This window comes from Oncorhynchus masou, chromosome 5 (genome assembly GCF_036934945.1).
Source record: "Oncorhynchus masou masou isolate Uvic2021 chromosome 5, UVic_Omas_1.1, whole genome shotgun sequence".
Taxonomy (NCBI): Eukaryota; Metazoa; Chordata; class Actinopteri; order Salmoniformes; family Salmonidae; genus Oncorhynchus; species Oncorhynchus masou.
Genome location: NC_088216.1, coordinates 10,671,904 through 10,698,964, shown reverse-complemented (window position 1 = coordinate 10,698,964; position 27,061 = coordinate 10,671,904). Strand labels below are relative to the sequence as shown.

Genomic DNA, 27,061 nt, shown 5'->3' with positions numbered 1-27,061 from the left:
TCTAAATCTAGGTCATGCACTACTAACTCCCATTCTGCTGCTTCCGTGTTACTGTTGGCTGATTCTACTTAATGATACCAGCTGGTTGTTTCTACCACTTGAGGCGGCGTAGGTGGCATGTCAAGCGTCAGCTGGGAAAAGTCTATGATAGGTATCTCCTCTGCGTCCAGTTTCTGCAGGTGTGTTCCATGAGGTGCCGTGAATGCCCTGTGTTGCTGTCCCATTGCTTGATGGAGTGGGCAGATTATTTTCATCTCTTGTCACACCAGATATACGACATCCATAACTAGTGGTTTCCTCATTAGCATGGAGGAGTTTATGCAATTAAATTGCCCTTGTGCCGCAATTTTAGAAAACACAAAGGGGGCCTGTATTGTAGACCAAAAGTCTTCTACCACACTGCTTAGAGTTTCAACAACATGAATAACTTATTTCTAATCTACAATCTTACATTTTACTACCAATGTGAAAACAAGACAAAATATGACTTCTTGCTCATTTTAAGACAATCATTTTAACATTCGTTACAGACATCAATTGTTGTACAACATCATGGCTACGCTGTTGGCATCAATTTTTACACTGGATTACTGCTGTTGTGGGCTTTTAATCATCTGTCTGACTTTGTTGTTCACACAGGAGAGAGACGTGACTATCGTGGATCCTCTGGGGAGCCTCAGCAACCTCATGATGCTGAGGAGACAGAGAAGAGTCTCTCCAGATCAGAACACCTCAATAAACACCCGCAGAGACCCACAGGGAAGAGCTCATTGCTGCTCTGACTGTGGGAAGAGATTCACATCATCAGGCATTAAAATTCATCAGAGAACACACACAGGAGAGAAATCTTATAGCTGTGGTCAATGTGGGAAGAGTTTTGGTCTATCTGGAGATCTGACCTTACACAAGAGAACACACACGAGAGAAACGTTATATTTGTGATCATTGTGGGAAGAGTTTTGTTTATGCTTGCCATCTGACTCAACACCAGAGAACACACACAGGAGAGACGCCTTATAGCTGTGATCAATGTGAGAAGAGTTGTACTTTATCTGGCAATCTGACTCAACACCAAAGAACACACACAGGAGAGAAATCTTATAGCTGTGAACATTGTGGGAAGAGTTTTGTTTATGCTTGCCATCTGACTCTACACCAGAGAACACACACAGGAGAGAAATCTTATAGCTGTGGTCAATGTGGGAAGAGTTTTAGTCAATCTGGAGATCTGGCAGTGCACAAGAGAATACACACAGGAGAGAAATCTCATAGCTGTGATCAGTGTGGGAAGAGATTTGCTACATCTGGCCACCTGACTCTACACCAGAGAACACACAGGAGAGAAACCATATAGCTGTGATCAATGTGGGAAGAGATTTGCTACATCTGGCCAACTGACTCTACACCAGAGAACACACACAGGAGAGAAACCTTTTAGCTGTGGTCAATGTGGGAGGACTTTTAGTCAATCTGGAGATCTGACAGTGCACCAGAGAAATCACACAGGAGAGAAACCTTACAGCTGTGATCAATGCGGGAAGTGTTTTACGAAATCTTGCCACCTGACTCAACACCAGCGAATACACACAGGAGAGAAACCTTATAGCTGTGGTCAATGTGGGAGGGGTTTTACTACATCTAGCATTCTGACATTGCACCAGAGAATACACACAGGAGAGAAACCTTATAGCTGTGATCAATGTGGGAAGAGATTTGCTACATCTGGCCACCTGACTCTACACCAGAGAACACACACAGGAGAGAAACCTTATAGCTGTGGTCAATGTGGGAAGAGTTTTAGTCGATCTGGAGTTCTGAACATACACAAGAGAACACACACAAGAGAGAAACATTATATCTGTGATCATTGTGGGAAGAGTTTTGCTTCATCTGGCCACCTGACTCTACACCAGAGAACACACAGGATTGAAATCTCATAGCTGTGACCAGAGATCATCTGATAAAAGATCTCTGATCAAATATTAGTTAATACATAAATGAAGGAGTTGTTTCGTGATTTCAGTGAATTAATGTCACAATGTAGAATGTTTTTTACATTGTCATAGGAGTATTGTAATGATTTCACAAGGTAGAAGCATAAACGTTTGCCCCTAATGTATTGATTTCAACATGTTATGGATATTAGCCTCATGGGGAAAATCCAGGCTCTGAAATGGAAGAGTACTATATCGTATCAAATCAAATGTATTTATATAGCCCTTCTTACATCAGCTGATATCTCAAAGTGCTGTACAGAAACCCAGCCTAAAACCCCAAACAGCAAGCAATGCAGGTGTAGAAGCAAGGTGGCTCGTAAAAACTCCAGAGAAAGGCCAAAATCTAGGAAGAAACCTAGAGAGGAACCAGGCTATGAAGGGTGGCCAGCCCTCTTCCGGCTGTGCCGGGTGGAGATTATAACAGAACATGGCCAAGATGTTCAAATGTTCATAAATGACCAGCATGGTCAAATAATAATAATCACAGTAGTTGTCGAGGGTGCAACAGATCAACACCTCAGAAGTAAATGTCAGTTGGCTTTTCATAGCCGATCATTAAGAGTATCTCTTCCGTTCCTAATGTCTCTAGAGAGTTGAAAACAGCAGCTTTGGGACAGGTAGCACATCCGGTGAACAGGTCAGGGTTCCATAGCCGCAGGGAGAACAGTTGAAACTGGAGCAGCAGCATGGCCAGGTGGACTGGGGACTGCAAGGCGTCATCATGCCAGGTAGTCCTGAGGCCTGGTCCTCCGAGAGAGAGAGAAAGAAAGAGAGAATTAGAGAGAGCAGGTTCTATCTTAGAGTGTCTGGCCCAGTGCTCCACCTAGCAACTTTAGTTGCTCCACCTATTTGGTTTGCTTCTTATCTTTAAGTTTGGTGTGCGTTTTTCTTTTGTTTCCCTCTTGGGCAGATTTAGTGGGTCTCATGGTGGGTGTCTTATGTCCCAGTTGTTGTTACTAGTCAACTTCCAGTGGACACCCCCATAGTGTCTTTCAGAACCCCTCCTAAAAAACAAGCTTATATTTTGGGTTGGATGTTGCATCCAATTCATATTTTAATCAATGGAATTTCCTTAATGTTCATTAGTCTTTCAGTTATTATTCTGTTATTCATATTATACTCTGTGGACTAAATATTATTGTTTATTTTCATTGTTTTTTCCTGTGAATCCATTGTGTTGCATCCATGTCTGAAATGTGCTGTATAAATAAAGCTTGATTTGATTTCAACAAATGAACCCAATGACTGACCAATCATCAGACTCCTGGTCCCTCTTAGTATGAAAATCAGTATCAAATGATTCAACTTCTGAAAATTGAAACAAACAAATGGATCAATCCCACTTTTCCAGCCTGCTCAAGGCGTGGTGGAAGGTAAACACCACCCCTGGTTCTACCAAGGGCTTGAGATGGTCTCCCACAGCTCTGCTTATGTCATGTTCTGTGGCCTTGCTGTTCCATTTCTTGACTGGAACACGTTTAGTCATATTATATAAAACACTCAAAGTAATGGATATGGAGCATCTACAGCCTCAGTTACACCTGGCACCTCAATGTAACTTCTGTCATCTGATCAAATGCATTCAGTTCAGATCTACCAGGATGGGCATTGTGTTTGGAATTTGAGTCTGGCCACTGAATATGCATAAGCAATGTAAAGAGATGGGGTGAATTAGTGGGGAAATTACATTTCACACAAATTACCTTCATAATATCAAAGAACAAATGCATGTGCCTGAGGTAGAAATTGACTTTCATACAGCCAAAAGGGGTGAGAAATTACCCAATATCAGTACCAATCAGGTATTAATCAATACCAATCAGGTATTCGACGAAATGATTCTTCAGACGTCATTGATCACGTGCTGCTGATAAAGTGACACTGCTTTGCATAATACGGCTTTGCGACTTCAGTACATGCTTCATAGCTCCAGTCTCAAACTTAACCCCGTTTCTGCTGAAGAAGAGGCGGTCTGTTGGATGGAGAAAGAAGCTCTCGTGAAGAGATGGATGAGGCTGTTACCGTGAAAGAAGAGAAAGACGTCTCAGTTAAAGAAGAGGGAGATTCGTTCAGAGTTAATAAAGAGGACGACGACGTTTCAGTGAACGAAGAGGAGGGGGAGGTGACTGTCACATCGGAAAATGAAGAAGAGGAGGAAACTGGATATCTGGGCCCTGTTTCTCAAGCGCATCTTAAGGCGTCCGATGGTTCTAACGATGAACGGGCCCTGATTAACACTAGTAAGTACTGTCTTAAAAACAGAAGCACAAACTCTGCGGTTGGATGTTGAACTGATGTGTGGTGTTAAAGGGGACATTTGCAATTGCTACATCCATATTTTGACTTTTAAATTATTTATTTATAGGCATTGATTCTTGAAGAATATAACGCATGCCTCATGAGCTTAGTTCAACTGTTTACCCCATCAGAACCACAAATAAGCTTTTTTTAATCCAATGTTTAGAAACCATGTAAACTAACACTGTATAGCCTCAACATAATGTTGATATCATGGATGGTCAGTCCTTGCATCCAGAGGTCTGTCTATGAATTTGAGAGTAGTTACAGTTCTCCAGCCCCATCCATCCTATTACCAAAACAGTGGTGTAATTACAGCTTTGTTATTGGTTGAACTGCAGATTGCTTGTGTGGCTTTTTTAAAAGAGGCAACCTAGTTTTTTAACAAACAAAATGGCTGCCCAGAGATCTGAGCTGTGTTAGTACAGTTAGTTTGAGTATTCTATTTGATGTTAATGGAGTATATAGTTTGCTTATTATAGTATGATGTAGTTAGTATGCCAAAAGTTCCCGGATGTCGTACTACATTCGCCAAAATATGACATATACACGCAGTACTTTAGGGCCCATAATGCAATTCTGTCGTAAATGGGCGTGGCTTCACATCATTTTCAGATTTGAAGAAAATGGTGGAAAATAGTGGTGGAAAAAGTCCAACTAGAGCGGATACAAATGAACTGCTTTAAATAATTATGACAAATATTAAGAATGTTGAGCAAAAAAAAAGGCGAAAGATTGTATTTTCTTAGCAAGGTGTTGCTTAAATAATGTTAGCTGCTAATCGCTAGTTAGCGGGCGAGCTAGCGTGCTAAATGTATTAAGAGTAAGAGCAAACGTAGCTAGCTAATACTGCCTGGTACCTGTGCTGTTGTAGGACTAGATAAGCATGTTTGTGCAACGGTATCTTATCAGAGAGGAGTAGGCGAAGTATGAATATGTTGGCTTGCTAGCCAGCTACATGAAGTAAGAAAACATGTAATGTAACATCTAATTAGGATCAACTGGAAATACTGACCATCACTTTGGTTCCTACCATGTCTTCTTCGCTGAGGTTTGTCAGACTACACTCATCAGGTGTATTGCTGCCACCTACAGTAACCAAAATGGGATTAACAGATCATACTAATTACCTAAAATAAACACGAACCAAATTCACTCCATTACCCTGAATTTAAAACAAAAATGGTACTATTCAGATCCCCACACAGTTTCATGAACCTGAGAGGGCTGGAACGTCTTCATTCAGTTCTCCCTGTAACATTTTGTCTGAAGTCCTGGAGATCCAGAAATCTATTTGCCGCCTTCACAATGATGTCTAGCTTCTTAGATGTTTTATTAGTTTAGTATTAATGCAATTTATCAGTGTGGCAGTGAGGGCAATGCAAACACAATTTTGTTGTAGAAACTCCTCCAAGCTAATGCGGAAACTGCTAGTTTTAGACGAAGGTTGCTAATAATTTATTAATGCAATTTATCACATGCGCTATAAACACAACAATGTCCACCTTGTTCACTATTAGTGTGTTGGGATCCTTCTCCTGCATGGCTTCACTGCAGACTGGGACATCCACTACCTTCTCCTCTCTACTCCTTCAGCTATTTTCACTGCCTCCACATAGGATACCTGCTGGATGGAGTCGATGAATAGCATTCTCACATGGGTGTTCCTTTTGCCCAGGTGGGAAAGGGCAGTGTGGAGTGCAATAGAGATTGCATCATCTGTAGATCTGTTGGGGCGGTATGCAAATTGGAGTGGGTTTATGGTGATAAAGGGATAATGGTGTTGTGAGCCACGACCAGCCTTTCAAATCACTTCATGGCTACAGACGTGAGTGTTACGGGTCGGTAGTCATTTAGGCAGATTACCTTAGTGTTCTTGTGCACAGGGACTATGGTTTTCTGCTTCAAGCATATTGGTATTCGACTCAGACAGGGGATGAAAATGTCAGTGAAGACCATTGCCAGTTGGTCAGCGCATGCTTGGAGTACACATCCTGGTAATCCGTCTGGCCCTGCGGCCTTGTGAATGTTAACCTGTTCAAGGTCTTACTCACATCGGCTGCGTAGAGCGTGATCACAAAGTCGTCTGGAACAGCTGATGCTCTCATGCATGTTTCAGTGTTACTTTCTTCGACGCGAGCATAGAAGTAATGTTGCTCGTCTGGTAGGCTCGTGTCACTAGGCAGCTACCCCCTGTGCTTCCCTTTGCAGTTTGCAATAATTTGCAAGCCCTGCCACATCCGACGAGGGTTGGAGCCGATGTTCAAGGGGTATATCAATCTCGCCAGGGTAGCAGTAATAAATTGAGATATTTGTCCACAAGGTGATACCCCTCCCATAGGTGGCTCATTATTGGGATTCATTGCTGATTGCTACCTGTAGCTCACTATGAAGTGTCTATTGATACAGGTAAAGGGCCCTGTTGGAGATTTGTGGTTGGTAGCTGAGTCGAGGGAACAAGCAGAGTTGGACACGGCCATGTTATTATCCCACACAGTCTCTGTGGTTCATATGAACCCCGTTCCTGGGAATTAGATTTGATTACAAATCGTCCCAGTCTGTTACCACAGAAGGGGGTCCGTTTGTCCCATTTCCAGCTAGGTTAAGAGGCGCTTTGTTATTTCCAGAGTCAGTTTATTTTGCTACTGTCCATATGTAGCTTGTTTTTGGTCACAGAATGGCTGAATAAGGGCAACATTTTACCTGGAGCTAACTATGCAGAGCATAGGACATATTGAATGACTTGAGCTTCCCTCCAGGCCTGGGGACACACTCTCTAGTAGGCTTAATTAAAGATACGGAAAATAGGAGTGGCAATATCGTCCACTATTATCCTCAGTAATTTTCCATCTAGATTGTCAGACCCCGGTGGCTTGTCATTGTTGATAGACAACAATTTTGTTCACCTCTTCCACACTGACTTTACGGAATTCTAAATGACAATGTTTGTCTTTCATAATTTGGTCAGATATACTTGGAAGTGTTGTCAGTGTCAGCATTCGCTGCTGGTATATCATGCCTAAGTTTGCTAATCTTGCCAATGAAAAAAATCATGATAGTTGTGGGCTTTGATGAATGAGCCATCTGATTCAGTTAATCATGGAGCCTTTTTTCCTATAATTGTATGTAAGGTTCTCAAAAGCTTTTTACTATCATACTTTGTCATTTATCTTTGTCGTTTTTCTTCTTTTTATTCAGTTTAGTCACATGATTTCTCAATTTGCAGGACGTTTGTCAATCGGTTGTACAGCCAGACTTATTTGCCATTCCTTTTGCCTCATCCTTCTCAACCATGCCATTTTTCAATTCCTCATCATTCCACTGGATTTAACAGCTTTTACAGTCCTTTTCTTAATGGGTGCATGCTTATTAGTAACTGGAATAAGCAATTTCATAAATGCGTCCAAGTGTCTGGTTGCTCCTCATTACACACCACAGAGCAGCAAATATTTTTTACAAAATCAACATATTAATCACCTGTTTTTACTAAATAATTGCGACACACAAATGACTCGAGGGAACCAGAGATCAAAATAGCCTAACCATAAGAAAACAAGAGAGAACCTGTTCCTCCTCCCGCTGCTGCTGGCCTTCGTAAATTCTGACGTTATGCTCCTGAAGTTTCCAGTAATAGGCTACAACAGCAGCCGGCAACCTTTTCCATTTGGAGTGCAAATTTATCTGACCATTTCTACTGATCTTTTGCCAGTTATGATTTTCATATTCACATTTTACTGGAACAATTTATTTTATAATCGCATCTCAAAATCATTCTGTGACTAATCTATGTTCTATATAAATAGAAATAAACATTTAGATGTATATAATATTTTATTGCCATTGCCAACTATGTAAAAATAGCCTACCTAAAGCCAACAAATAAAAACATCTAGAAAATATCCAGATAAAAATAAATCACATTGACTGAGCATGGCCTGTCTTCATAGTTGATACACTGTTTAAAGTTCTATCACCTAGGTCAGTCTGAAACATGATAGCAACATTGTATAAAATATTCTGGGCTCTCCGTTTCCCGCAGCAGAGAGTTTGGGACAGACTAAGCTGTAAGCTATTTGTGAAAGGGACAAGAAGTAATCAGGTATTGTATGATATTTCCACTGGATCAGAGCAGAGCATTACATTTTTCCCTTTCCTGTCGAGTGGTTATCAAGAGTGAGAGCTGAACATATTTTACTTTAATCAATAGTTCCTCAAAGTATTTGTAAGACTTTGTTTACTTGCTGTTTGAGGTGAAGAGAAAATTACTTTGAGAAGCTCCACAAATCATTAGTGGTGGTGCGTAAATACTATCAGACATCCCCAAATAGGTGCATCGCTTTCTGCATCGCCCTCTGTTTGCTAAAACGCAATTTGGTTGCAGAAACTCCTCCATGCTAATGCGGAAACTGCTAGTTATCCCAATACCATAGACTTACTGTAGACTCATAACTTCACCTAACAACAACCATAGACTTACTGAAAGGTGCCTATATTGGAGACCAAAAGTTGTCTGGCACACTGCTTAGGATTACAACAACTTTAAAAACGTATTTCTTGCGTACAATCATCGATGTAACTACTAATGGGAAAACAAGACAAAAGATCACTGTTCACTTGACTGTCTTAAGACAAATGTCAAATAATTCACATTCATTCCAGACATCATTGTTTGAACAACATAATGGCTACGCTGTTGGCATCACCCTTTTACAGTGTATTTTTGCTGTTGTGGGCCTTAAACCACCTGTCTGACTTTTTGTTTACACAGGAGAGAGACGTGACAATCCTGGATCCTCTGGGGGCCTCAACAACCTCATGATGCTGAAGAGGCAGAGAAGAGTCTCTCCACTTCAAAACACCTCAAGAAACACCAGCGGAGACCCACAGGGAAGAAATCTCATTGCTGCTCTGACTGTGGGAAAGGTTGCAAATCTTCATCAGAACTTAAAATACACCAGAGAACACACACAGGAGAGAAACCTTATAGCTGTGATCAATGTGAGAAGAGTTTTCCTACATCTAGCATTCTGACAGTACACCAGAGAACACACACAGGAGAAAAACCTTATAGCTGTGGTCAATGTGGGAGGAGTTTTACTACATCTAGCGTTCTGACATTACACCAGAGAAAACACACAGGAGAGAAACCTTATAGCTGTGGTCAATGTGGGAGGAGTTTTACTACATCTAGCGGTCTGACATTACACCAGAGAAAACACACAGGAGAGAAACCTTATATCTGTGATCAATGTGGGAGGAGTTTTGTTCAAGCTAGCCATCTGACTCAACACCAGAGAACACACACAGGAGAGAAACCTTATATCTGTGATCAATGTGGGAGGAGTTTTGTTCAAGCTAGCCATCTGACTCAACACCAGAGAACACACACAGGAGAGAAGCCTTATATCTGTGATCAATGTGGGAGGAGTTTTACTACATCTAGCGTTCTGACAGTACACCAGAGAACACACACAGGAGAAAACCTTATAGCTGTGGTCAATGTGGGAGGAGTTTTACTACATCTAGCGGTCTGACATTACACCAGAGAAAACACACAGGAGAGAAACCTTATAGCTGTGATCAATGTGGGAGAGTTTTTTCAAGCTAGCCATCTGACTCAACACCAGAGAACACACACAGGAGAGACGCCTTATAGCTGTGATCAATGTGAGAAGAGTTTTCCTACATCTCGCCAGCTGACTGCACACCAGAGAACACACACAGGAGAGAAGCCTTATAGCTGTGATCAATGTGAGAAGAGTTTTCCTACATCTCGCCAGCTGACTGCACACCAGAGAACACACACAGGAGAGAAGCCTCATAGTTGTGATCAATGTGACAAGAGATACTCTGATAAAAGATCTCTGATCAAACATCAGAAAATACATACATGAAGAAGTTGTTACATGATATCACTGAAATAATGTCACAATGTAAAATGTTTTAACATTGTTGTAGGAGTGTTTTAATGATGTCACAATGTAGAATGTTTTAACATTGTCGTAGGAGTGTTTTAATGATGTCACAATGTAGAATGTTTTAACATTGTCGTAGGAGTTTTTTAATGATGTTCTACCTTATCGTTTACCCTGTTCAATTGATTGCAGCATGATATGGATATTAACCTCAGGGAAATCCAGGCTCTGAATTGAAAGAGTATTATTAAACAAAGTGACGAACAAAAAAAAGAGCTGTGTTACACTTACTGCGTTGGTGACCCACTTTAATCAACATGCAGCACTTCAAAATTTAGTCTGCTGTTTTCTTCAAGTGGGAAAAAATGCATGTAATATGATAATTGTTGCAGATGTTTGTGTTTATACACACATGAAAACAGTATAATTGGTCTATAATCAATTTTATTAACAATCTGACATCACTCCAGTATTTCTTGACAACATTTAAATTCTAATTGTCTTTATTCCCATACTGTGCAGTCAAAAATGCTTGCGTTTAGTCAGTGAGTTGCCATGGAATTTATTTTGACTGCACGTTTTTCCTGTATTGGAGATTTAGTTTTGTTTGGGCTCGTTCCAAGGGGACGAGAGTTCTAGAAGCTAGTGAGTTTTAGGATTCTATAGAAAGAAAATGAGAAAAGATACGATTGTATATTATTATTTAGAAATACGTTTTTCTTGTTTTTAATTGTTGATAGCCAGTAGACACTGTTTATATTGGAGAATGTGAAGCATTGTAGTTGATTATAATGTAAAATGGAAGTTGTTTTCTGGTGGTGAGCAAACTTGTCCAACACAAATATAGGATAGTAGTGGTGGAATGACCAATTTGTTATTGTTTGAACTACAGATTGCTGGGTTGTGTGGGTTTTTTAAACCGCAACAAAATGGCTGCCCAGAGGCTGGGTTCGGTTAACTGCTGAGGGATGGGGGAAGGAGAAGTGTTTCCACTCTCACATTCTTAGAGAAGGCTATTGTAGCAACCGTAACCCAACACCCAGCGACCTCGTCAAGAAGTTCAGAAATCTTGGCGTAACAGTTCTAAGGTATTGGCTTGACAGTTGCTGGACCCAGGTTTGAGTTCAGCCCAGGGCTACTCCCTGGATTCACTACACTATGAATACAAGGACTGGCCATCCATGAGGTCAAAATTATTGTTTTAAACAGATTTTGAGGTTCATAGTATATTCTATAATTGCCAGTGTAGATTTCCTGTGAGGGCAAATTATTAGAGCTGTTGATAAGTCATTGTCAGCCATTTTTTTTTCATGGCCTTACATTAAAGGCAAGACATACCTAGATTCAATTACATTCATTAATTGGTTTGAAACCTTTGTTTTGGTGCCTTGACGGATTTGTAAAATGTGGTTTGTCATGAATCACTTTTTTAAAATTATTTAAATGTAACCTTTATTTAACTAGGCAAATCAGTTAAGAACAAAATCTTATTTACAATGACTGCGTACCCTGGACGACGCTGGGCCAATTGTGCGCCGCCCTATGGGACTCCCAATCACGGCCGGTTATGATACAGCCTGGATTTGATCCACGGTCAACCAAGAGTCATCTGTAATTTCTACCAATCGCCCCACTTGTTTTTATAAAATCTATATGTACTGAACATATGATGCTTTAAGCACGCTGTTTGATTAAATAAATAAGACACACTAGTGACGAGAGGGAGGCATTCGTCAATATAATCTGACTAGGAGGGAGCCGGTCATCGACACAACCTGACTAGATGGAGCCGGTCATCGACACAACCTGACTGGATGGAGTTGGTCATCGACACAACCTGACTAGACGGAGCCGGTCATCGACACAACCTGACTAGGAGGGAGCCGGTCATCGACACAACCTGACTAGGAGGGACTAGGAGGGAGCCGGTCATCGACACAACCTGACTAGGAGGGAGCCGGTCATCGACACAACCTGACTAGGAGGGAGCCGGTCATCGACACAACCTGACTGACGAGGAGGGAGCCGGTCATCGACACAACCTGACTAGGAGGGAGCCTGACACAACTGACTAGGAGGGAGCCGGTCGTCGACACATCGACACAACCTGACTAGATGGAGCCGGTCATCGACACAACCACAGCCGGTCATCGACACAACCTGACTAGATGGAGCCGGTCATCGACACAACCTGACTAGATGGAGCCGGTCATCGACACAACCTGACTAGGAGGGAGCCGGTCATCGACACAACCTGACTAGGAGGGAGCCGGTCATCGACACAACCTGACTAGGAGGGAGCCGGTCGTCGACACAATTTTTATTAATTTTAATTTTACTCGGCAAGTCAGTTAAGAACAAATTCTTATTTTCAATGATGGCTTAGGAACAGTGGGTTAACTGCCTTGTTCAGGGGCAGAACGACAGATTTGTACCTTGTCAGCTCGGGGAACCGATCTTGCAACCTTAGGGTTTAGTATCCTGTTACCCTCTTCCTGTCAAACCAGAAGATGTAACGATTGGAGAGGAGGATTGTCCAAAGTGGGGTATATATACTTGTGATGGTGAGAACACGTTTTGTCTGAATTACAGCTGTAAAACACCTTTGGGTATATTTAAACATGGTTAAGCTTCTCTTGTGTCCGTGAGTTATTCACTCTGAAAAATTAGAACCTAACACTATAATTAGTGTTCACTGAAGGAGGGAAACGAGGTACAATGCCTGTTTGTCCCTACCCCTTCCTGGGTCGGTGAAGAGCGGTATTAAACTTAAGGAATAAATCCGAGCCTCACACTCATCACCTGTAGAAGGTTTTGTTTTTTTGTATTCTGAAATGCACTCGAACTATGTACAGTGCCTTGCGAAAGTATTCGGCCCCCTTGAACTTTGCGACCTTTTGCCACATTTCAGGCTTCAAACATAAAGATATAAAACTGTATTTTTTTGTGAAGAATCAACAACAAGTGGGACACAATCATGAAGTGGAACGACATTTATTGGATATTTCAAACTTTTTTAACAAATCAAAAACTGAAAAATTGGGAGTGCAAAATTATTCAGCCCCTTTACTTTCAGTGCAGCAAACTCTCTCTAGAAGTTCAGTGAGGATCTCTGAATGATCAAATGTTGACCTAAATGACTAATGATGATAAATACAATCTACCTGTGTGTAATCAAGTCTCCGTATAAATGCACCTGCACTGTGATAGTCTCAGAGGTCCGTTAAAAGCGCAGAGAGCATCATGAAGAACAAGGAACACACCAGGCAGGTCCGAGATACTGTTGTGAAGAAGTTTAAAGCCGGATTTGGATACAAAACGATTTCCCAAGCTTTAAACATCCCAAGGAGCACTGTGCAAGCGATAATATTGAAATGGAAGGAGTATCAGACCACTGCAAATCTACCAAGACCTGGCCGTCCCTCTAAACTTTCAGCTCATACAAGGAGAAGACTGATCAGAGATGCAGCCAAGAGGGATCACTCTGGATGAACTGAAACAGCTGAAAACTCTGTCCATGAACAGTCGTATATTTTGGCTTTATGGAAACAAGAAGAAAGCCATAAAGATATCCATAAAAAGTGTTGTTTAAAAGCCACCTGGGAGACACACCAAACATGTGGAAGAAGGTGTTGGTCAGATGAAACCAAAATTGAACTTTTTGGCAACAATGCAAAAAGCGTAAAACAACACAGCTCATCACCCTGAACACACCATCCCCACTGTCAAACATGGTGGTGGCAGCATCATAGTTTGGGCCTGCTTTTCTTCAGCAGGGACAGGGAGGATGGTTAAAATTGATGGGAAGATGGATGGAGCCAAATACAGGACCATTCTGGAAGAAAACCTGATGGAGTCTGCAAAAGACCTGAGACTGGGACGGAGATTTGTCTTCCAACAAGACAATGATCCAAAACATAAAGCAAAATCTACAATGGAATGGTTCAAAAATAAACATATCCAGGTGTTAGAATGGCCAAGTCAAAGTCCAGACCTGAATCCAATCGAGAATCTGTGGATGAACTGAAAACTGCTGTTCACAAATGCTCTCCATCCAACCTCACTGAGCTCGAGCTGTTTTGCAAGGAGGAATGGGAAAAAATTTCAGTCTCTCGATGTGCAAAACTGATAGAGACATACCCCAAGCGACTTACAGCTGTAATCGCAGCAAAAGGTGGCGCTACAAAGTATTAACCTGTTACATCTATGGGGGCGCTATTTCATTATTGGATAAAAAACGTGCCCGTTTTAAGTGCAATATTTTGTCACAAAAAGATGCTCGACTATGCATATAATTGACAGCTTTGGAAAGAGAACACGCTGACGTTTCCAAAACTGCAAAGATATTGTCTGTGAGTGCCCCAGAACTGATGCTACAGGCGAAACCAAGATGAAACTTCAAACAGGAAATGAGCAGGATTTTTGAGGCTCTGTTTTTCATTGTCTCCTTATATGGCTGTGAATGCGCAAGGAATGAGCCTGCCCGATCTATCGTTTCCCCAAGGTGTCTGCAGCATTGTGACGTATTTGTAGGCATATCATTGGAAGATTGACCATAAGAGACTACATTTGCCAGGTGTCCGCCCGGTGTCCTCCGTCGAAATTGGTGCGTCATCTTCAACTGTACGTCTTATTCCAAGCGATTCACAGGAGAAAGTAGACATTCACGAACGATATATCAATGAAGAGATATGTGAAAGACACCTTGAGGATTGGTTCTAAACAGCGTTTGCCGTGTTTCAGTCGATATTATGGAGTTAATTTGGAAAACAGTTAGCCGTTTTGATGACTGAATTTTCGTACAAAAAGGAGCGATTTCTCCTACACAAAGAATCTTTCAGGAAAAACTGAACATTTGCTATGTAACTGAGAGTCTCCTCATTGAAAACATCCGAAGTTCTTCAAAGGTAAATGATTTTATTTGAATCCTTTTCTGGTTTTTGTGCAAATGTTGCCCGCTAAATGCTACGCTAAATGCTACACTAAATGCTACACTAAATGCTACACTAGCTATCAATACTCTTACACAAATGCTTGTTTTTCTATGGTTCAAAAGCATATTTTGAAAATCTGAGATGACAGTGTTGTTAAGAAAAGGCTAAGCTTGAGAGCTAGCACATTCATTTCATTTCATTTGCGATTTTCATAAATAGTTAACGTTACATTATGCTAATGAGCTTGAGGCTATAACTGGATACAGGTTTTTTTCATAGCCAAACGTGAACAAAACGGAGAGATTTGTCCTACACAAATAATATTTTTTTGAAAAACTGAACATTTGCTATCTAACTGAGAGTCTCCTCATTGAAAACATCTGAAGTTCTTCAAAGGTAAATGATTTTATTTGAATGATTTTCTTGTTTTTGTGAAAATGTTGCTGGCTGAATTCTAGGCTTATAGCTATGCTAGCTATCAATACTCTTACACAAATGCTTGTTTAGCTATGGTTGAAAAGCATATTTTGAAAATCTGAGATGACAGTGTTGTTAACAAAAGTCTAAGCTTGAGAGCAAATATATTTATTTCATTTCATTTGCGATTTTCATGAATAGTTAACGTTGCGTTATGCTAATGAGCTTGAGGCTATAAATAGGATCCCGGATCCGGGATTGCTCGACGCAAGTGAACAGGGCAGTCCACAAGCGCAGACAAAATAAATGAAGGACCTGGAGAGATTCTGTATGGAGGAACAGTCTAAGATCCCACCCAATGTGTTCTCTAATCTCATAAAACATTTCAGTGTCGTTATCCTCCCGAGGGGAGGGTGCTGGAGTATTGAAAACATAGGTGGCAATAATTCAACCCCTACCTTTTGAGACTTACATTTTAAACTATATCTCTTTCTCTGAGCAATTGTATCAGTATAAACAATATAATTTCCCTTTTTTTGTTGGTGTAACAATACATCATGTAGATGTATATAATGAACAGGCTAGGTCTATACTGCTCCTACATGGTGTAACAATACATCATGTATATAATGAACAGACTAGGTCTATACTGCTCCTACATGGTGTAACAATACATCATGTAGATGTATATAATGACCAGACTAGGTCTATACTGCTCCTACATGGTATAACAATACATCATGTAGATGTATATAATGAACAGACGAGTTCTATACACTACCGTCCAAAAGTTTGGGGTCATTTAGAAATATCCTTGTTTTAAAAAAAAAATCACATTTTCAATTTATCATTTATAAAAACCTGTTTTTGCTTTGTCATTATGGGGTATTGTGATGTCATTATGGGTTATTGTGATGTCATTATGGGGTATTGTGTGTAGATTGATGAGGGGGAAAATGTATTTAATCCATGTCAGAATAAGAATGTAAAGTAACAAAATGTGGAAAAAGTGAAAGGGTCTGAATACTTTCCGAATGCACGGTATATATAGGGGCATCAGTGACTCAGTGACATGACTTCATGAAGCAGCAGGTACAAATATATAACAATATCAACATTCAAAGTATCAAAATGTATGACCAAGCTGGAAGTGTAAACGCCAGCCTAGCCACAATCCTAGAGGTTCACTGATGATCAACCTCCTTCACATCTGACTCCTGATGATCAAACTCCTCCTTCCCATCTGACTCCTGATGATCAACCTCCTCCTTCACATCTGACTCCGGACGATCAACCTCCTCCTTCACATCTGACTCCTGATGATTATCCTCCTCCTTCACATCTGACTCCTGATGATCAACCTCCTCCTTCACATCTGACTCCTGATGATCAACCTCCTCCTTCACATCTGACTGCTGATGATCAACCTCCTCCTTCACATCTGACTCCTGATGATCAACCTCCTCCTTCACATCTGACTCCTGATGATCAACCTCCTCCTTCGCATCTGACTCCTGATGATCAACCTCCTCCTTCACATCTGATGATCAACCTCCTCCTTCACATCTGACACCTGATGATCAACCTCCTCCTTCACATCTGACTCCAGTGATCAATCCAGAGAGTCTTCTTTCTTGGGGGGAATCTCGATGGACAACTTCATCGAATAGACCGTCATCACGACCACCACCCACAAGTTAATTGTCATTCAGGTTATCAATGGGAAGAGCATCAGCAATATGTCCTGTCTGGTAACTTGTCTCATTTAATGGATTTAAATTGGCAGGTGCACAGGGAGAAATCCCATTAAAAAACTTTTGGAAGTCTTGAACTGTATCAATGTCTGTGGCCTGTGATGTTGGGATAAATGATAGTCCCTTATTATACAAGAGACAAAATTCACAAATTCTACAGCACAACGGCAGAGTCATGTCTGAAGTGTAAAACTACCAATAACTCAATAATCCTTCTGGGAATGTTATGATGTCATAAAGCTATGGGAGGAGTTAGAAAGTTGGCTGTCAGAAGTACAGTTATACAATGTAAAATGACTTTTGATCCGTCTGTCTGTATATTTCAAAACATGGAATATGAGGGTGTGATGAGATACCCGATGGTTGGATGATACTTTTCTAATCAGTCATCTTAAATATTATACTTGAAACCTGGAAATCAACCAATCCTCTGTTGTTAATTCAATAGAAAGGTCAAATGCTTTATTATCTAAAAGTTGAAAGTGACGGAGAGAAATAAAATGGTGCTGATGCGGGCGCTGGAGACAGGTGTTTGTTCTAGTGGGTCTGGGCAGGTTTGATGGAGTTAATGGAGATGGAGGTGTGTCCTAGTGGGTCTGGGCAGGTGTGGTGTAGTTAATGGAAATGGGACTGTGTTCTCGAGGGTCTGTGCAGGTGTGATGTTGTTAATGGAGATGGGGCTGTGTTCTAGTGGGTCTGGGCAGGTTTGATGTAGATAATGGAGATGGGGTGTGTTCTAGTGGGTCTGGGCAGGTTTGATGTAGATAATGGAGATGGGCTGTGTTCTAGTGGGTCTGGGCAGGTGTGGTGTAGTTAATGGAGATGGGGCTGTGTTCTAGTGGGTCTGGGCAGGTTTGATGTAGATAATGGAGATGGGGTGTGTTCTAGTGGGTCTGTGCAGGTGTGATGTAGTTCTTGGAGATGGAGGTGTGTTCTCGTGGTTCTGGGCAGGTGTGATGTAGTTCATGGAGATGGGGGTATGTTCTAGTGGGTCTGTGCAGGTGTGATGTAATTAATGGAGATGGAGGTGTGTTCTAGTGGGTCTGGGCAGGTGTGATGTAGTTCATGGAGATAGAGGTGTGTTCTCGTGGTTCTGGGCAGGTGTAATGTAGTTAATGGAGATGGGGGTATGTTCTAGTGGGTCTGGGCAGGTGTGATGTAGTTCATGGAGATAGAGGTGTGTTCTCGTGGTTCTGGGCAGGTGTGATGTAGTTCATGGAGATGGAGGTGTATTTAACGTTTGCAAGCTTGATATCAACCTCGTGTGACCTTCCTGGTCCCGTCTCTCAAGTCAGTGAGTCAACACAGGAAGGAGCAATGAATGGAGAGTTAATTTATTTCCAAAGCTGTAATGATGGGACACACGCAGTCTGGATGAATGATAGTGGATTTAACAATTCCTTCTAATTCCTAATTTACTATAATAAAAATAAATACATTATTTCCATGTGTCTCATATTCACTACATCAGAATAAACTGTCATCCATTTTAGTATCAACAAATTATCAAATTCACCTGAAATATTACTCAAGGTCCCTCTCTGGTGGCGAAGAAGTATAATACACCTAAACTAATAAAACCGGCTGATAAACTGGCTGGTGTTCATGAGTTTATAAAACGTGTACTTTATACATTTGTCATAAATGACCTGCATTGATGAGACACACAGTGTGGATGAATGATCAGTAGACGACAGGGTAAAAATAGCAAACCTAAAGAAGATGCATTTTCCAGTTAGATACCAACTTGAAAGATGGAACTTTAGCATAAAACCCACATGGAAAACAGAGATTTGGCAAATAACATATAAAGAGAGTCTGACTTGACACCAAACCAACAACAGTAGTTAATAAAACAGAAATTGCTAATGTGTGATTTAAAACGTGGATTTAATGATGTAATGTCGATTTTATACATTTCTATCCCAGGACCACTCAATTTTCAAGTTCTCCATAAATCTGCTGTGGATTACCCAGAATCCCATACCTTTATCACAGGAGCGGGGCAGCGGTCTAAGGCACTGTTCTTAACTGAATTGCCTAGTTAAATAGAGTATACAAATATTTTAAACATGTAACTTCTTTACACCGTTACACTGGCAAACAAACTCAGTAGCACAGAGAAGACCATCGATATGACGTTGAGAAATACTGCATTGTGTGTAGTTTGGAAGAGTCACAAAATAAGTTAATAAATATGTAATAACGCAAAAACATAACTGTTTGTCCTTATAGGTAACCATATCGTGACTACAAATAGCTTACTAAGTATTTAACCACACTGTGTTGTTACACTGGTGAGTAAAAACTCATGCTTCCACCTAAAATATACATTTTAATCAACAGCGTTACCCACTCCAGTCAGCAGATGGCGATCTGAGACTTTAAGGCGATGCTGCTGGTGTGACGTATGATGTAGTGGACGGAACGCTTCTTTCAACAGCAGCAACAATTCGTCAGACACCTCCGTGGCTTGCTCGACAAAATAGCCGAACCAATAAAGCTCTTCAGACGCTTTAGTGTTTATTAGCCACATTAGCCTAGCTTTTTAAAACCACTTCTATCGTCTAGTTAGTTATCCGATTTAATTTCAAATTTAGTGTGTTGTTATTAGTCAGCAAGCGGGCTGGTTAAGTTAGCATTAGCCTAGCTAGCTAACATCTCCGACCATGCGGTCACTAAGCTACTCTCCTGCTGCTAAGGAAGAGGTGGATATCACCGTAAAACAAGAAGTAGAGGTTGGGGCCGTTACTGTGAAAGAAGAAGAGAAATACGTTACAGTTAAAGAAGAAAAAGACACGTTCAGAGTGAACGAGGAGGAGGATGTTACTGTAAAAGAGGATGTTACTATAAAAGTGGATGGAGGAGGATGTTACTATAAAGGTGGAGGTGGATGTTACTGTAAAAGAAGAGGGGGATGTTACTGTAAAAGAAGAGGAGGATGTTACTATAAAAGAAGAGGGTGTTACTATAAAAGAAGAGGGGGATGTTTCTGTAAAAGAAGAGGAGGATGTTACTATAAAAGAGGAGGATGTTACTGTAAAAGAAGAGGAGGATGTTACTATAAAAGAGGAGGATGTTACTGTAAAAGAAGAGGAGGGTGTTACTATAAAAGAAGAGGGGGATGTTACTGTAAAAGAAGAGGAGGGTGTTACTATAAAAGAAGAGGGGGGTGTTACTGTAAAAGAAGAGGAGGGTGTTACTGTAAAATGAGAGGGGGATGTTACAGTAAAAGGAGAGGAGGATGTTACTGTAAAAGAAGAGGGGGATGTTACTGTAAAAGGAGAGGAGGATTCCGTTTTTGGAGTGAAATCCCTGATTAATACTAGTAAGTACTGTCTTAAAAACAGAGGAACGAACTCTGCAGTTGTTGAACTGATGTTTGGTGTTCAAGCAGAAATCTGCAATTGCTACATTCATTTTGTGACTTTTAAATTATTTATTTATAGCTATTGATTATTGAGGAATATAACACATGCCTCATGAGCTTAGTTCAACTGTTGTACCCCATCAGAACCCCAAATAAGCTTTTTTTACTCCAATGTTTAGAAACAATGTAAATCAACACTGTATAGCCTCAACATGGTTAAAACTATAATGTTGATATCATGGATGGTCAGTCCTTGCATCCATAGGTCTGTCTATGAATTTGAGAGTAGTTACATTTCTCCAGTCCCATCCATCCTATTACCAAAACAGTGGTGGAATGACAGCTTTGTTATTGTCACAACTGCAGATTAGTTGTGAGGGTTTTTTAAACAGCAAGAAAATGGCTGCCCAGAGACTTGGTTTGGTAAACAGCTGAGGGATGGGGGAAGGAGAAGTGTAACCACTCTCAAATGCATAGAGAAATCTATTGTAGCAACCGTACATCTTACATTTACATTACATTTAAGTCATTTGGCAGACGCTCTTATCCAGAGCGACTTACAAATTGGTGAATTCACCTTATGACATCCAGTGGAACAGCCACTTTACAATAGTGCATCTAAATCATTTAAGGGGGGGGGGTGAGAAGGATTACTTTATCCTATCCTAGGTATTCCTTAAAGAGGTGGGGTTTCAGGTGTCTCCGGAAGGTGGTGATTGACTCCGCTGTCCTGGCGTCGTGAGGGAGTTTGTTCCACCATTGGGGGGCCAGAGCAGCGAACAGTTTTGACTGGGCTGAGCGGGAACTGTACTTCCTCAGTGGTAGGGAGGCGAGCAGGCCAGAGTTGGATGAACGCAGTGTCCTTGTTTGGGTGTAGGGCCTGATCAGAGCCTGGAGGTACTGCGGTGCCGTTCCCCTCACAGCTCCGTAGGCAAGCACCATGGTCTTGTAGCGGATGCGAGCTTCAACTGGAAGCCAGTGGAGAGAGCGGAGGAGCGGGGTGACGTGAGAGAACTTGGGAAGGTTGAACACCAGACGGGCTGCGGCATCTTGGCGTAACAGTTATAAGGTGTTGACTTGACAGTCACTGGACCCAGGTTTGGGTTCAGCTCAGGGCCTCCCCCTGAATTAAATACACTATGAATACAAAGACTGGCCATCCGTGAGGTCAAAATGATAGTTTTAAACAGATTGAGGCTATATAGTATATTCTAGAATTGATCCGTGATGTCATAATGATAGTTTAACCAGGTTTTTGGGCTATATAGTATATTCTAGAATTCATCCATGATGTCATAATGATAGTTTAACCAGATTTCTACGCTATATAATATATTCTAGAATTTATCCATGATGTCATAATGATAGTTTAACCAGGTTTCTAAGCTATATAGTATATTCTAGAATTGCCAGTGTAGATTTCCTGTGGGGGTCAAATTGTTACAGCTGTTGATAAGTCATTGTATAATATTCAGCCAATTTATTTACAGGCGAAACATACCTAGATTCAATTACATTCCTGAATCGGTTTGAAACCTTTGTTTTAAAACCTTCTCAAAGTTGGTGCCTTGACAGATTCATAGAAAATGTTTTGTCATAAAATAATATTTTTATTTTATTTAAATGTAACCTTTATTTAACTAGGCAAGTCAGTCAAGAACAAATTCTTATTTACAATGACTGCCTACCCCGGACGATGTTTCCTCCGACATATTGGTGCGGCAGGCTTCCGGGTTGGATGTGCGCTGTGTTAAGAAGCAGTGCGGCCCTGTTGGGTTGTGTTTCAGGGGTCGCGTGGCTTTCGACCTTCGTCTCTCCCGAGCCCGTACAGGAGTAGTAGCGATGAGACAAGATAGTAACTACTAATAATTGGATACAACGAAATTGGGGTAAAATTCACAAAAAAAAGTTGAACCCAGGTTGAAAATATCCTGATGAAAATAAATATCCTATAAATCACATTGGCTGCACATGACCTGTCTACAATTAACTTTAAACATGGTTGACCCGAATCTCGTGATAAAATATTCTAGGCCCTCGGTTTCCTGTTCCAGTGAGTTTGGGACAGACACAGCTGTCGGCTATTTGTGAAAAGGATAAGAAATAATCAGGTATTTTATGACATTTCCACTGGATCAGAGCATTACATTTTTCCCTTTTATTCTGAGTGGTTATCGAAAGGGCGAAAGCTGGAAATATTTTACGAAAATACTTTGAGTAACTATTGTCATTCGCAATTGATTTTGGTTAGACTTTGTTGCTGTTTGAGGTGAAGAAAAAATTACTTTGAGAAGCTCCACAACTCATTAGTGGTGCAGCGTTAAGACAATCAGAAATACTATCAGACATCCCCAAATGTAACTTTGACTATAATTACTCTTCCCTGAAGGAGGGAAACGAGGTACAACACCTGTTTGAACCCTCCCCTTCCTGGGTCGGTGAAGAGCGGTATTAAATTTAAGGAATAAATCCGAGCCTCATGTAACAGTATAATTTTAAACCGTCCCCTCGCCCATACCCGGGCGCGAACCAGGGACCTTCTGCACACGTCAACAACAGTCACCCACGAAGCATCGTTACCCATCGCTCCACAAAAGCCTCAGCCCTTGCAGAGCAAGGGGAACCACTACTTCAAGGTCTCAGAGCAAGTGACGTCACCGATTGAAACGCTATTTAGCGCACACCGCTAACTAACATTTACATTTAAGTCATTTAGCAGACGCTCTTATCCAGAGCGACTTACAAATTGGTGAATTCACCTTCTGACATCCAGTGGAACAGCCACTTTACAATAGTGCATCTAAATCATTTAAGGGGGGGTGAGAAGGATTACTTATCCTATCCTAGGTATTCCTTAAAGAGGCTAACTAAGCTAGCCGTTTCACATCCGTTACACTCACACTCATCACCTGTGACAACACATTACAGAGTAGCCTAATGGGATTATTCACAAAATTATCTGGTGATCAGGTTATGAAATGTCATGACAAAGACTTTTTAGTTTCCATGTTTCACCTGAAATATTAAATGATTTATAGTCCTAGGTCTGTGTTGTTGTTAGGTGAATTTATTGGTCCTACAGTAGGTCTATGCTGTCAGGCTGATGGAAAATCTAGCAAAAAGAGCATTTTACTGGTTGAAGTGTTTTTTAAATACAATGCGGTTGATTTGTGATGATGACACAAACATGATTTTAAGCAGGACATTCAAACGAGCCTCACAATTCTAATCCAAAGTAGTGTGAAATGCTCTCATAAGCAACCTGGAAATGGAGGTTACTTCCCTGAGTTTTCCCCCATTCACATTCAGAATACATTGTGAAAAACTAAAATCTTTGCTCACCATTTTTGCTCCAGGGAGAAATACTACATCCATAACAATCGGTTTCCTCATTAGCAGGGAGGAGATTCTACAACCAAATTGCATGTGCATTGACCTCATGCCGCAATTTTAGCACAGCTCCCTGTATTGGAGACCAAAAGTCGCCTGGCACACTGCGTAGGATTTCAACAACTTGAATAACTCATTTCTAGCCTACAATCATCAGTTACTACTAATGTGAAAACAACACAAAATATGACTATTCTTGCTCATTTTGCGGTCCTTTAACCATCTGCCTGACATTGTTGTTCACGCAGGAGAGAGAAGTGACTATCCTGGATCCTCTGGGGAGCCTCAACAACCTCATGATGCTGATGACGCAGAGAAGAGTCTCTCCAGATCAAAACACCCCAAGAAACACCAGCAGAGACCCACAGGGAAGAGAACTCACTGCTGCTCTGACTGTGGGAAGAGTTTTGTTTCTTCAGGACATTTAAAAGCACACCAGAGAATACACACGGGAGAGAAACCTTATAGCTGTGCTCAATGTGGGAAGAGTTTTACGATGTCTAGCAAGCTGACACGACACTATAGAACACACACAGGAGAGAAACCATATAGCTGTGATGAATGTGGAAAGAGTTTTGTCACATCTAGCAGTCTGATTAGCCACCGGAGAGCACACACAGGAGAGAAACCTTTTATCTGTACTCAATGTGGGAAGAGTTTTACTCAGTCAACCAGCCTGATATCACATCAAAGAACACACACAGGAGAGAAACCTTATAGCTGTGCTCAATGTGGGAAGAGTTTTACTCATTCAACTGGCCTGATATCACACCAGAGAACACACACAGGAGAGAAACCTTATAGCTGTACTCAGTGTGGGAAGAGTTTTACTCGTTCAACCGGCCTTATATCACACCAGAGAACACATACAGGAGAGAAACCATATGGCTGTGTTCAATGTGGGAAGAGTTTTACTACTTCTAGCAAGCGGCCTAGGCACCATAGAACACACACAGGAGAGAAGCCTTAAAGCTGTAATGAATGTGGGAAGAGTTTTACTACATCTGGCAGTCTGACTGAACACCAGAAAACACACACAGGAGAGAAACCTTTTATCTGTACTCAATGTGGGAAGAGTTTTTCTCAGTCAACCAGCCTGATATCACATCAGAGAACACACACAGGAGAGAAATCTTATAGCTGTGCTCAATGTGGGAAGAGTTATATTACGTCTAGCAAGCGGACTAAACACCAGAGAACACACACAGGAGAGAAACCTTATAGCTGTGCTCAATGTGGGAAGAGTTATACTACGTCTAGCAAGCGGACGAAACACCAGAAAAAACACACAGGAGAGAAATCTCAGCTGTGATCAGTGTGTGACCTTGATAAAATACCTCTGATCAAACATCCGAAAATACATACATGAAGGAGATGTTTCATGATATCAATGAATTTATGTCACAATGTACAATGTTTTAACATTGTAGAAGGAGTATTTTAATAATGTCACAATGTTGAACCCTAAATGTTTGCCCCCTGTTCTATTGATTTCAACTTGATGGGGATATTAGCTTCACGGAAAATTTCAGGCTCTGATTTGAAAGAGTACTATTTATGTGATTTAACAAAAATTGACTAACAAAAAAAGAGTTGAGTTACACTTACCAACGTACACTTGAAACAAAAAGCAACACTTCAAAATGTAGCGAGCTTTTTTCTACAAATTGTCCTCTAAGCAAGGATGTACACATTATTCCGAGATACCGTGTGGTTTTTGAGCTGTTAGTTTTAACAGGACGTGCAACCTCATCCTCTCCCATACTTGATTTCAACATGATATCAATGAGTTATGACAAATAAGTGTTGTGTTCATTTGTTTAGCGACCCCTAAATTTAAATGCATCACTCTAAAATGTAGCTGACTGTCTTCTGCAGGTTATCCTCTCATCGGCGAGGTAAAAGATATCTCCACTTTCCATGTGTTTTTGTGTGTGTTAGGTTGTACGTGCTGTTGAAACTATCCCCCCCAATCGATATCAGTGATTTATTGCGACTTGTCGAAACATCAGCGTTTCTGTTGCTTTGTTTATAAAGTGCTTGTTTTATAAAATGCATAATTATTTATGTAACCAACTGACATTTTTGGGGGGCTACAATTATATTGACATTGTTATCCTGCTTTTAGAATATCAGGGTTCATTCTCAGATGTGCCAAACCAAATGTACTAGAGCATGACAGAAGAAAGAGAAAGAGAGAAAGAAAAATCTTTGTGAGAATAATAAAAATAAATATTGTTTTGAATTGTTGTTTGCCAGTAGACACTATGTTTATATTGGTGAAGGTGAAGCATTGTTGTTGATTATAATGTGAAATGGAAGTTGTTTTCTGTTGTTGGTGAACATTCTCTTAAGGTGTTCATCTTTGGTTTTTCCAGTTATGTTTTGAGGTTGGACTTCAGCACGTCTTGCTTGTTCGCACGTAGGACGCACTGATTGGTGTCACCTTGTTAGTCAGTATGTGTTACACCTGTGCTGGCTTGTCCATCTCGTTACTGGGAAGGTGTTTCACCTGAGCTGGTTCAGGTTCGATTAAAGAGTGTCTGGCCCAGTGCTCCAGTTGTCTTGATAGATGTGGAGAGTCAACAACTTCAGTTGCTCCACCTTTTTGGTGTGGGTTTTTCTTTTGTTTCCCTCTTCTTGGGCAGATTTAGTGGGGTCTCATGGTGGGTGTCTTATGTCCCAGTTGTTGTTACTTGTCAACTTTCAGTGGACACCCCCAGAGTGTCTTTCAGAGCCCCTCCTAAAAACAAGCTTATATTTTGGGTTGGATGTTGCATCCAATTAATATTTTAATCAATGGAATTTCCTTAATGTTCATTCATCTTTCAGTTATTATTGTTTTTTATATTATATATTGTTTTTTATACTCTTATGTTTGTGTACTACTTTTGTTTGTTTATTTTCATTGTTTTTTCTTGTGAATCCATTGTGTTGCATCCATGTCTGAAATGTGCTGTATAAATAAAGCTTGATTTGATTTCAA

At 40.8% G+C, this 27,061-nt stretch overlaps 1 pseudogene; it reads left to right on the top strand.

Moving 5' to 3' along the window:
• Nucleotides 1–26,810, top strand: LOC135532264 (zinc finger protein 271-like; annotated as a pseudogene).
• The last annotated feature ends 251 nt before the right edge of the window (nt 26,811–27,061 follow it).